We start from the raw sequence: 10,593 nt of genomic DNA, 5'->3' as shown, positions 1-10,593 counted from the left end.
AACAATTTGTGTTTCTTCTTTTGAAAATTGTTCACTTCCTCTGTTTATACTTCCTCTGTTTTATCACTTCCTCTGTTTATCATTGTTAATTGAAATTTATCACTATGGGTTTTGACAATTATATGTTTTAGGCAGCAAACTTTATCTGCCATATTGATAAAAATAGTCTTTTACTTTTTTGTGTATAAGTTTAAAATTAATGTAATTTATCATGTCCTCAATTGTTTTTCTTTGTAGAAAAAAATTTAGCCTTCTCCAAATTGAGAGTTTAAATGTTATTCTCCTTTCTTTTATCTCTTTTTGAGTGCATGAATTTGGTTGTTTAATTAGATTGAAATTTCTTTGTCCAGTTGTCTTGTATGAAAACCCATTTAGGGTTTTCTTGGCAAAATATTGGAGTGGTTTACCATTTCCTTCTCCAACTTACTTTATAGATGAGGAAACTGAGGCAAACAAGAGTTAAGTGACTTGTCCAAAGTCACATAACTAATAAGTAATTTTTGAGACCAAATTTGAACTCAGAAATATGAGTCTTCCTGACTCTAAACCTTGATATTCTTTGGGGGGTTTTTTGTTTGTTTCTTTGTTTTTGCTTTTTTCAAGGCAATGAAATTAAGTGATTTGTCCAAGGTCACACAGCTAGGTAATTATTGTCTGCAGTCAAATTTGAACTTGGGTCCTCTTAACTCCTGGACAATGCTCTATCCACTGCACCACCCAGCTGGCCCTAGGCCTGTCACTCTTAACCATTGTGCCACCCAGCTGCACTTAAATTTCTTGCCCAGTTAGTATTCATGGCATACATGTTACTAAGATTCCAAATCCTTTTTCTACCAGAGCAATAAATATTTTTGATTTATATTTATGAGGTAATGAATCCAAATTTTTAATATTCTAAAAGTTTGTCATTTAACAAAACTCATATACATTTGGTTGAATGTCTGGCATATCCCATTATACTGTTCTACCCTATTTCCTTATTTTTTGTCCAGTCATTTATAGTTTGTATGGATGGCAACCACTTTGTCATATGCTTTGATGTCTGGTAATACAAAATCCCCTTTATCAAGTCAAACCAACGAAACTTTATTAAATGCCAACTGTGTTCAAGGCATATATACTAAGTATGGGATACAAATAAAGACAATTTCTTCCCTCAAAAAGCTCATTCTAATGGACAAGACAACATGCAAACAATTGTATGTGTATAATACATAGCTATAATATGTAGATATCTATATTATCTATATCTATTATAAAGGTATTGTAAAAGGAAAGGAATTAGCTTTGAAGAGTATACTGGAAAAAAACTTTTTTAAAATTGAGATCTGAAGGAAGCTATGAAATCCAAGAGATAGATGAGAAGAGGAACAATATTCCAGACGTGGGAGACAATCAACTAAAAATCATGGACTTGGAGTCTGAAGTATTGTAGTGTCACAAGCTAGGAGTTAGTAAGGAGGTCAGTGTCATTGAATCATACAGAGCATGGAGGAGAATTAACTCTCAGGACGCATTTTCATTTTTAATATTATGTCTAAGAAGGGGAGGCTAGGTGGCGCAGCGGATAAAGCACCTGCCCTGGAGTCAGGAGTACCTGGGTTTAAATCCAGTCTCAGACACTTAATAATTACCTAGCCATGTGGCCTTGGGCAAGCCACTTAACCCCATTGCCTTGCAAAAACCTTAAAAAAAAAAACAAAAAAAATTATATCTAAGAATAATGAAGATTGGAAAGATCAGGTTGTGAAGGGCTTTAAAAGTCAAAAAAGAGGTTTTATATTTGATCCTGAAGGTCATACATGGACCTCTAGATTTTACTGAATTTTAGGTTAGTGACATTGTCAGATATGCTTTAGGAAGATCAATATGATAGCTGAGGGTGGACTAGAGTAGGGAAGAGACAAAACAAGATGACCAATCAGTAAGCTATTGCATTAGAACAGCGAGGGGGTGAGGGTTTGTATCCTCCTGTGGCATCCGAGCCAAGGAGTATAGAAGACATGTTACAAAGGTAGAAATGAGAGGACTTTACAACTGATTGGAAATAAGGAGTGAGAGTGAGAAGTGAAGAATATATGCTTTTGTGGGTGCCTGGGAGGATCTTGGTACCCTCAACAGTAATAGGAAAGTTGGGGAAAAAAAGGTAGAGTTGGGGTTGGTGGTGAAGATGAGCTCGGTTTGGGGCATTTTGAGCTTAAGATGCCCAGGGATCATCAAATTCAAGATGTCCAATAGGCAACTGGAGATACTAAAACTGGAGGTCAGGAGGGGGGACAGAAAAAGAGAAACATATTCATAGAGAAAATTGGACCCATGATAATTGAAGTTAGCCAAGCTAAATAGATTAAAGGGAGAAGAGAGACAAGGACAGAATTCTGAGCATTATAAGGTATCATAACTTGGATGAGGAGCCAACAAAATCTGAGCTATAGGTAGGTAAAATAAGCAAGAGAGAAGAGTAATCATAAAATAGAGAAGGGACTACTAGGATCAAACAGGGATATCAAGAAGAATACAGACAGAACATCCAATAGATCTGGCATTTAAGAGATAATTTGGAGATAGCCATTTAATTTGAAGAAATTGAAAGTTAGACTTCATACAGTTTAGAAAAAAATGAGAGAGCAGGAGGTAAAGATAAATTATAGGTTTCTCAAGATTATCCATGAAAGGAGAGAGACAATAGCATGCAAGAGCTGACAGAAGAAGGGATGTTAAAAACTGTGGAAACAATGTATAAGCAGTAGAGGAAGCCAGGAGTTAGAAACTGAAAATTAATGAGAGTGGAAATAATAGATGATGAAATATCAAGGTGAAGGAGATCAGGGAAAGAGATCTGACTGAAACAAGACGGAAGGGAGAATAGGGAACACTTCCAGTCTAGCTTTAATTTCTTCAAATGGAGGATGAACAAATGGAATATGAAGCAAGATTGTTGATTGAGTGGGTGGGAAGTAGGTAAGGATATCATGAGAGATTTTAGAGGAATAGAAAGATTTGGGAAAGCTTTGTGGTTAAGTGAGATAGTTAATCAATTAAGGAAATCTTGCCTTATTGTAAGGCATGACTTTAACTGACTAGCTATGGCCAGATAAAAAGCAATCCATTTTGCACATTGCTAAAAGACACCCCTCCCCAAAGGAAAAAAAAACTCATATAAAACATTAATAAAAACGAGTTTCATTTCAGTGTTTTGCTTACAATTTTTCTGACAGTTCCTCTCCATCTCTAAATTTAAAGTCTTGTGGGGGTCTGAGCCTGGAATTTCCCTACTCTACTGTGGTATCATTAAATATTTCATAGACCAGACCTTGGACCCAATTGAGATAATGTAACAAATTTTAATGAATCCAATCAACACACTTTGAAGATTTTCTGTAATTCCTTCAGCAATGTGTGAAGAGGAGTCAAAGCAGAAGATATTTAGAATTATCCCAGATTGATATTAAGTCTTGGCTAGGCATGAGTAGCAATAGTATAAGGAGATGGTGGACTCTTAGGTTAGAGTGAGGAGTTGAACTTATTCACCAAGAGATCAAGAGAAGGGAAGAGAATGTAGCCAGTGAAATTCATTTGTTTTTCTCTTCAGTGAGTGTCAATATTCTTGTTTTACCATATAAATTTCATTAAGATTTTGTCTGTAAAGAAATGCTTTTGGAGATAGAGGGGTGGAGCCAAGATGTTGGTATGAAAGTCTAGGCTTTTGTGTTCCTGGAAACTCATTCACTCCAGAACTCCAAAAGCCATCAAATCCAGGACAGCTTAGAAGATCTCCAGGACAGGTCTGTTCCACTGGGACCGGGGGTTGGAAAAAAGCCACAGCACAGCTGCAGGACAGCCTCAGCTGCAGTACAGCACAGCCTGGCTAGACACCTGGGTTTGTGGAAAATGGAGTGGTTTAATCATCAAGAACAACCGGAAGGGCTGGTGAGAGAACTCTGTCATACCAGAGTGAGTGCCTCTTCAGCCTCAGGGCAGCCTTATGGTAAGAACCTGCGGTGGGAGTTGGCAGCACCACACAGCACATCAGAGCTCTCAGCACATAGACAGTAAGGGGGTTGGGGGAGACTGCAGAAATCTCTCTGCTCTCCCTGGGGTAGGAGGTAGCTGTATGCCAACACTCAGATCCAGGTTGCAGCTTGGTCTTCACACTACCATAGCTGAGCAAGGACCATCCTCACAGCTCAGAGGCAAACAGGAGGGCCCGAAGCCTCTTATAAGACCTTAGAGGAATTAAGATCACTGTGGCTTGCCCCCCACAACCCCCAAAACCTTGGAAGTGCAGTAAATCAGTCATAGGCTGTGGAACAACAGAAAAAGAAGACTCTGACCATAGAAAATGATTTGGTCCCATGGAGGACCACAATACATACTCAGATGATAACAAAATTGAAACTTCTGCACCCCAAACCTCCAAGAGAAATAGAAAAGGGGCTCAGACTATGGATGAGCTCAATAAAGACTTTGAAAAGCAATTAAGGGAGGTAGAGGAAAAATAGGGAGGAGAAATGAGAGTGATGCAGAGAAATCATGAATACCAAGTCAGCAACTTGGTGAAAGAAATACAAAAAAATACTGAAGAAAATAATATATTAAAACAAGTTTAGGCCAAATGGAAAAAAGCAACACAAAAGGCAAATGAGAAGAATGCCTTAAAAAACAGAATTGGCCAACTGGAAAAGGAGATTAAAAAAGCCCTCTGAAGAAAATAACTCCTTCAAATGCAGAATGGAACTAAAGGAAGCAGATGACTTTGCAAGAACCCAGGAAGAAATAAAACTGAATCACAAAAAAAACAAAAATTAGAAGAAAATGTGAAATATCTCAATGGAAAAACAGCTGACCTCAAAAACAGATTCAGGAGGAAATAATTTAAAAATTATTGGACTACCTGAAAGTCCCAACCAGGAAAAGAGCCTAGACTTCATTTTTCATGGAATAAATCAGCAAAATTGCCCTGAAATCTTAGAAGCAGAAGGTAAAATAGAAATTGAGGGAATTCACCAATCACCTCCTGAAAGAGATCCCAAAAGAAAAACTTCCAAGAATATTAAAGCCAAACTCCAGAACTCCCAAGTCAAAGAGAAAATACTAAAAGCTGCCAGAAACAAGCAATTCAACTACTATGGCTCTATAGTCAAGATTATAGAGGATCTGGCAGCATCTACACTGAGGGCTCATAGAGCTTAGAATATGATATTCTGGAAGGCAAAATATCTTGGTTTACAACCAAGAATCAAGAATCAAGCAAAACTGAACATCCTTTTTTAGGGAAAAGATGGACTTTCAATGAAATGGGGTACTTTCAAACTTTTCTATTGAAACAACCAGAACTGAAGAGAAAGTTTGATCTCCAAGTACAGGACTCAGGTGAACCATAAAGGGGATGGATGAGAAGAACTAACTATGAGGAACTTAAAGATGTTGAACTGTTTGTATTTCTGCATGGGAAGAAGATACTGCTAACTCTTATGAACTTTCTTATTCATAAAAGCAGTTAGAATGAGTATATACATATATATATGGACAAGGGACAGGAAGGAGCCAAATATTATGGTATAATATAGTAAAAAGATGGAGTCAATGGGTGATAAAGAAAAATCCTGGGAGGAATAGTAAGGAGAAGAAAAAGAGGTTAAAATAATTCATATAAGAGTCAAGAGGAAGCTTTTACAATGGAGTAGAATAGGGAAGGCGAAGGGAAATGAGTGAACCTTCATTCTCACCAGAAATGGCTCAGAGAGGAAATAACATACAAACTTCATAGGGTATAGAAATCTATCTTATTCTAGAAAAAAATGAGAAGAAAGGTATGGGATAAAGGGTAACAGACGAAGGGAAGGAGGGGAATAGGTGATAGAAGAGAGGAAAATCATGGGAAATGGTACTCAGATATGACACACTTCTGAGCAGGCACAGGCTAAAAGGAGAGAGAGAGAGAGAGAGAGAGAGAGAGAGAGAGAGAGAGAGAGAGAGAGAGAGAATAGAAAAAGTGAGAGTGGAAAATAACAGGGTGGAGGGAAATATAGCTAGTGATAGCAACTGTGGGGAAAATATTGAAACATCTTTGGTGGACTTATGATAAAGAAGGCAACTCAACCCAGAGAAAGAGCCACTGGATTCCGAACACAGGCTGCAGTATATGTTTTCTCTCTCACTATTCTTGAGGTTTCTCTTCCTTTTGGGGGGGAGGGGCTTATGATTACTCTCACAACAATAACAATAGAAAATAACTAAATAGAAAAAAATTTTAAAAACAGATAAAAAGGAAATCCTTTCATATTGCTTTAAATATACAAATAAGTTTTGAAAGTATTTTCACATTTATTATATTAATCATAACTCTTTCATAAATAATAATTCTCTTCTGTTTAGGGCTTCCCTTATTATGATTTTAGAGTTCTTATAACTATGTATAATTCTTCTGTTTTCCTAAGTAAATCCCAAATATTTGATGGTTTCATTATAAATGATGTTTATTTTTTCATTATATATTCATAGTCTTCAATACTTGTAAATAAAAATGCAATTGATTTTTATTGTTTAATCTTGTATCTTTCAAATTTAATGAACTAATATATTAATATAGTAAGAAAAAATAAGAATAAAAATGTTTTTAAAAGGAAGCATACTAAGTTTTTCTCTGCATTCAGAATCCATCCTTTTTTTCCTCTTGATGTGGATGGCATTTTCCTTAACAGGTCTCTCAAGATTGTCCTTGATCACTAAACTGCTAAGAGAAGTTGTCTTGATCATAATTGATCATCTCATAGTGTTGCTGTTCATGTGTACAATGTTTTCCTGGTTCTTCTCACTTCACTTAGCATCAGTTCCTACAAGCCTTCCCAGGCTTTTCTGAAATTCTGCCCCCTCATGATTTCTTATAGAACAATAATGCTTCATCATATAAATATATACCATAGCTTGTTCAGCCTTTCCCCAATTGAGGAGGAACTCCTCACACCAATCTAAGAATCCATCATTTCTTTTTGCTATTGCTACCCATGTCTAGCCAAGGCCCAACTTTGGATCATTCCAAGTATCTTCTGTTTTGACACCTCTTTCACACACTGCTAAAGGAATTACAGAAAATCATCAAAGTGTATTGATTGGGTTCATTAAAATTTATTACATTATCTCAACTCCAGTTTTTTGTCAATACAAAGAGAGCCACTGTAGATTTTTTTGCACAGGGGTGTCCTTTCCCCTTTTTCATGATCTCTTTGGGATGCGGACAAAAGGGGAAACAAAAGGTATGCACAGTTTTACCATCCTTTGAGCATAGTGTCAAATTGCTCTCAAGAATGGTTGGCTCACAACATTTCTGAAGAGCAGTTTGGAATTACACTCAAAGGGCAATAAAAATGTGCATACCCTTTGATCCAGCAATACCTCTACTGGATCTATACCCTGAAGAGATCATGAAAAAGGGTAAAAATATCACTTGTACAAAAATAATCATGATAGCTCTGTTTGTGATGGCAAAAAATTGGAAATTGAGTGAATGTCCATCAATTGGGGAATGGCTGAACAAACTGTAGTATAGGTATGTTATGGAACGCTAGGAACACTATTGTTCTATTAGAAACCAGGAAGGATGTGATTTCAAAGAAGCCTGGAAAGACTTGCTTCAACAGATGCTGAACAAGATGAGCAGAACCTGAAGAACATTGTACACCCTAAAAGCAACATGGGAGTGGTGATCATCTTTAAAGGACTTACTCATTCCATCAGTGCAATAATCAGGGACAATTTTAGGGTATCTGCAATGGAGACTACTATCTGTATCCAGAGAAAGAACTGTGAAGTTTAAACAAAGACCAAAGACTATTACTTTAAATTTCTTTTAAAACAAAAGTTGTGTTATATACTACATAATTTTGCTATCTCTAATATTTAATTTTTTACCTCAAGGATATGATTTTTCTCTCAACATATTCAATTTTCATCAATGTATAGCATGGAAACAATGTAAAGATTATCAGACTGCCTTCTGGGGGGGTATGAGGAAGGAAGGGTGGGGGGAAAATTATAAAATTCAAAACATTACAAAAATGATAGTTAGAAACTATTATTGTATATAATTGGAAAACAAAATATATTTAAAAAAAGAATGCTTGGATAAGTTCACAACTCCACCAACAATGCATTAGTGTCCCAGTTTTCCCACATCCTCTCCAACATTGATCATTTTCCTTTTAGTCAATCTGCTAATTTTGTATTTGTGCTCATATGGTTTCTGGATTTATCTTAGAAGGTAGATTCCCAAGTAATTCCTGTTGTCTACAGTTTCTTTACATGAATGTCTCTTGCTGCTGAGCTTTGTTGGTAATATATGGAAATGCTGAAGATGTTTGTGGGTTTATTTTATATCAAGCAATTTTAGTAAAGTTGCTAATTGTTTCAATTAGTTTTTTTGGTTGATTTTCTAGGGTTTAAGTATAACGTATCATTTACAAAGAATGAGGTTTTTTTCCTTATTACCTATTACAATTGCTTCAATTTCTTTTTCTTTTCTTATTGCTGAAGCTAACATTTCTAATACAATATTATGTAGTACTGGTGATAATGAAAGGCATTCTTGTTTTAACCCTGATCTCATTGGGAAAGCATCTTGTCTCTATTACATATGTTTGCTGATGGTTTTAGATAAATAATATCCATCATTTTTTAAGAAAAACTTCATTTAATTCTACTTCTTTATAGTGTTTTTAATAGGAAGTCAAAGGCGTTTTCAACATCTATTGAAATAATCTTATGATTTGTTCATTTTTATTGATATAGTCAATTATGCTAATTGCTTTCCTAAAAGTGAACCATCTCTGTATACCTGGTATAAATACTACCTGATCATAATGTGTTATCCTAGTGATAACTTGCTGTAATCTCTTTGCTCAAATTTATTTAAAATTATTGCATCAATATTTATTAAGGAGATTGTTCTATAATTTTCTTTGTCTCTTTTATCTCTTCCTTGTTTAGGTATTCTATTGATGTCATAAAAGGAATTTGGCAGCACTCCTTCTACATCTGTCTTTTCAAATACTTTATATAGAATTAGAGTTAATTATTCTTTAAATGTTGGGTAGAATTCACTTGCAAATCCACATGACTCTGAAGATATTTTCCTTAGGTAGTATATTGATGGTTTAATCAATTTTTTTTCTGAAATGGGATTATTATTTTATTTCCTCTTCTGTCAGTCTAGGCAATTTATATTTTTGTGAATATTCATCTATTTCACTTAAATTGTCAAATTTGTTGGCATATTTTTGAGCAAAATAGCTTTGAATTATTCTTTAATTTCTTCTTCATTGGTAGTGATTTTATCTTTTTCATTTTTGATACTGGTAATTTAGTTTTCTTATTTCTTTTATAATTAGATTAATCAAAGGTTTATCTGTTTTATTGTATTTTTCATAAAATCATTATTAGTGTTATTAGTTCAATAGTTTTCAATTTTATTAATTTCTCCTTTGATATTTCAGAATTTCTATTTTGGTGTTTATATGGTTGATTTTTGTTTGTTCTTTTTCCTGCATTTTTAGTTGCATGCACAATTCATGGATCTCTTTTTCTAATTTATTCATTTGAGCATTTAGAGATATTTAATGTCTCCTAATAATTCCTTTGACTGCATTTCATAAATCTGGGTACAATGTCTCATTGTTGTCATTGCCTTGGATGAAGTTATTATTTCTAGATGTGTTGTTTGATTCACTCCTTCTTAGGGCAGTTTTCCATGATAATTTCCTATAAGATATTTCCCAAGCTTCCGGCAGTGAACCTGACAAGAAATTAAAAATGGTTCAGCACCTGACATATCGGTGTAGGTTGTCCTACAATACAGCTTCCAACACAACTCAACTGTCATGAACTCCAGGTAACAGGATTGTTTACCTTTACACCAAGAAAGTTGGAAAAGCACCAAAATCTGCCTGTGGTGTGTGCCCAGGAAGACTTCGAGGAGTTCGAGCAGTAAAACCTAAAATTCTTATGAGGCTATCAAAGACAAAAAAAGCATGTCAGGGATCATGGTGGCTCCATGTGTGCTAAATGTGTCCGTGACAGGATCAAGCATGTTTTCCTGGTTGAGGAGCAGAAAATTGTTGCGAAGATGTTGAAGGCACAAGCATAGAGTCAAAAGAGTAAATAAAAAGGATGGTTTTTGAATAATAAAGAAAATTAAAATGTGGGAAAAAAGATATTTCCCAAGCTCCTGAATCTATTTTCCAGGTCATTTGTTTTTCCTAAGAGGTACTTTACATTTTCTTTTTTTTTCAGGCTTTTGGTTTTGTTGATGGAATATTACTATGGAAAATTTGTGTTTTTAGGGTTTTAATTTCTTCATTTAGCTTTTTTTTAATTTTCTTTTCCAATTGGTTAATTTTACTTTTAGAAGATTTTCTTCCATTTTCTAGTTGGTCAAATTTATTTTCTAGCTGGTCAACTTACTTTTAATATTATTTTTTCTTCAGTCAGTTTTTCAAAATTCTCCTGGAAAATTCTTCATTTCTTCTCTCCGCTTTTTCTTCTTTCTCTCTTCTTTCTCTCTTTAAAATTTTTTTTGAGGTCTTCTAAGATGTCTTT

The 10,593-nt window shown here is 35.0% G+C and overlaps 1 pseudogene; it reads left to right on the top strand.

The window, feature by feature from the left end:
- Positions 1-9,807: 9,807 nt before the first annotated feature.
- Positions 9,808-10,159, top strand: LOC141520091 (large ribosomal subunit protein eL34-like; annotated as a pseudogene).
- The last annotated feature ends 434 nt before the right edge of the window (positions 10,160-10,593 follow it).

This window comes from Macrotis lagotis, chromosome 4 (genome assembly GCF_037893015.1).
Source record: "Macrotis lagotis isolate mMagLag1 chromosome 4, bilby.v1.9.chrom.fasta, whole genome shotgun sequence".
NCBI lineage: Eukaryota > Metazoa > Chordata > Mammalia > Peramelemorphia > Peramelidae > Macrotis > Macrotis lagotis.
The sequence above is the reverse complement of the archived record's forward strand: the minus strand, read 5'-3'. Positions and strand labels throughout refer to the sequence as shown.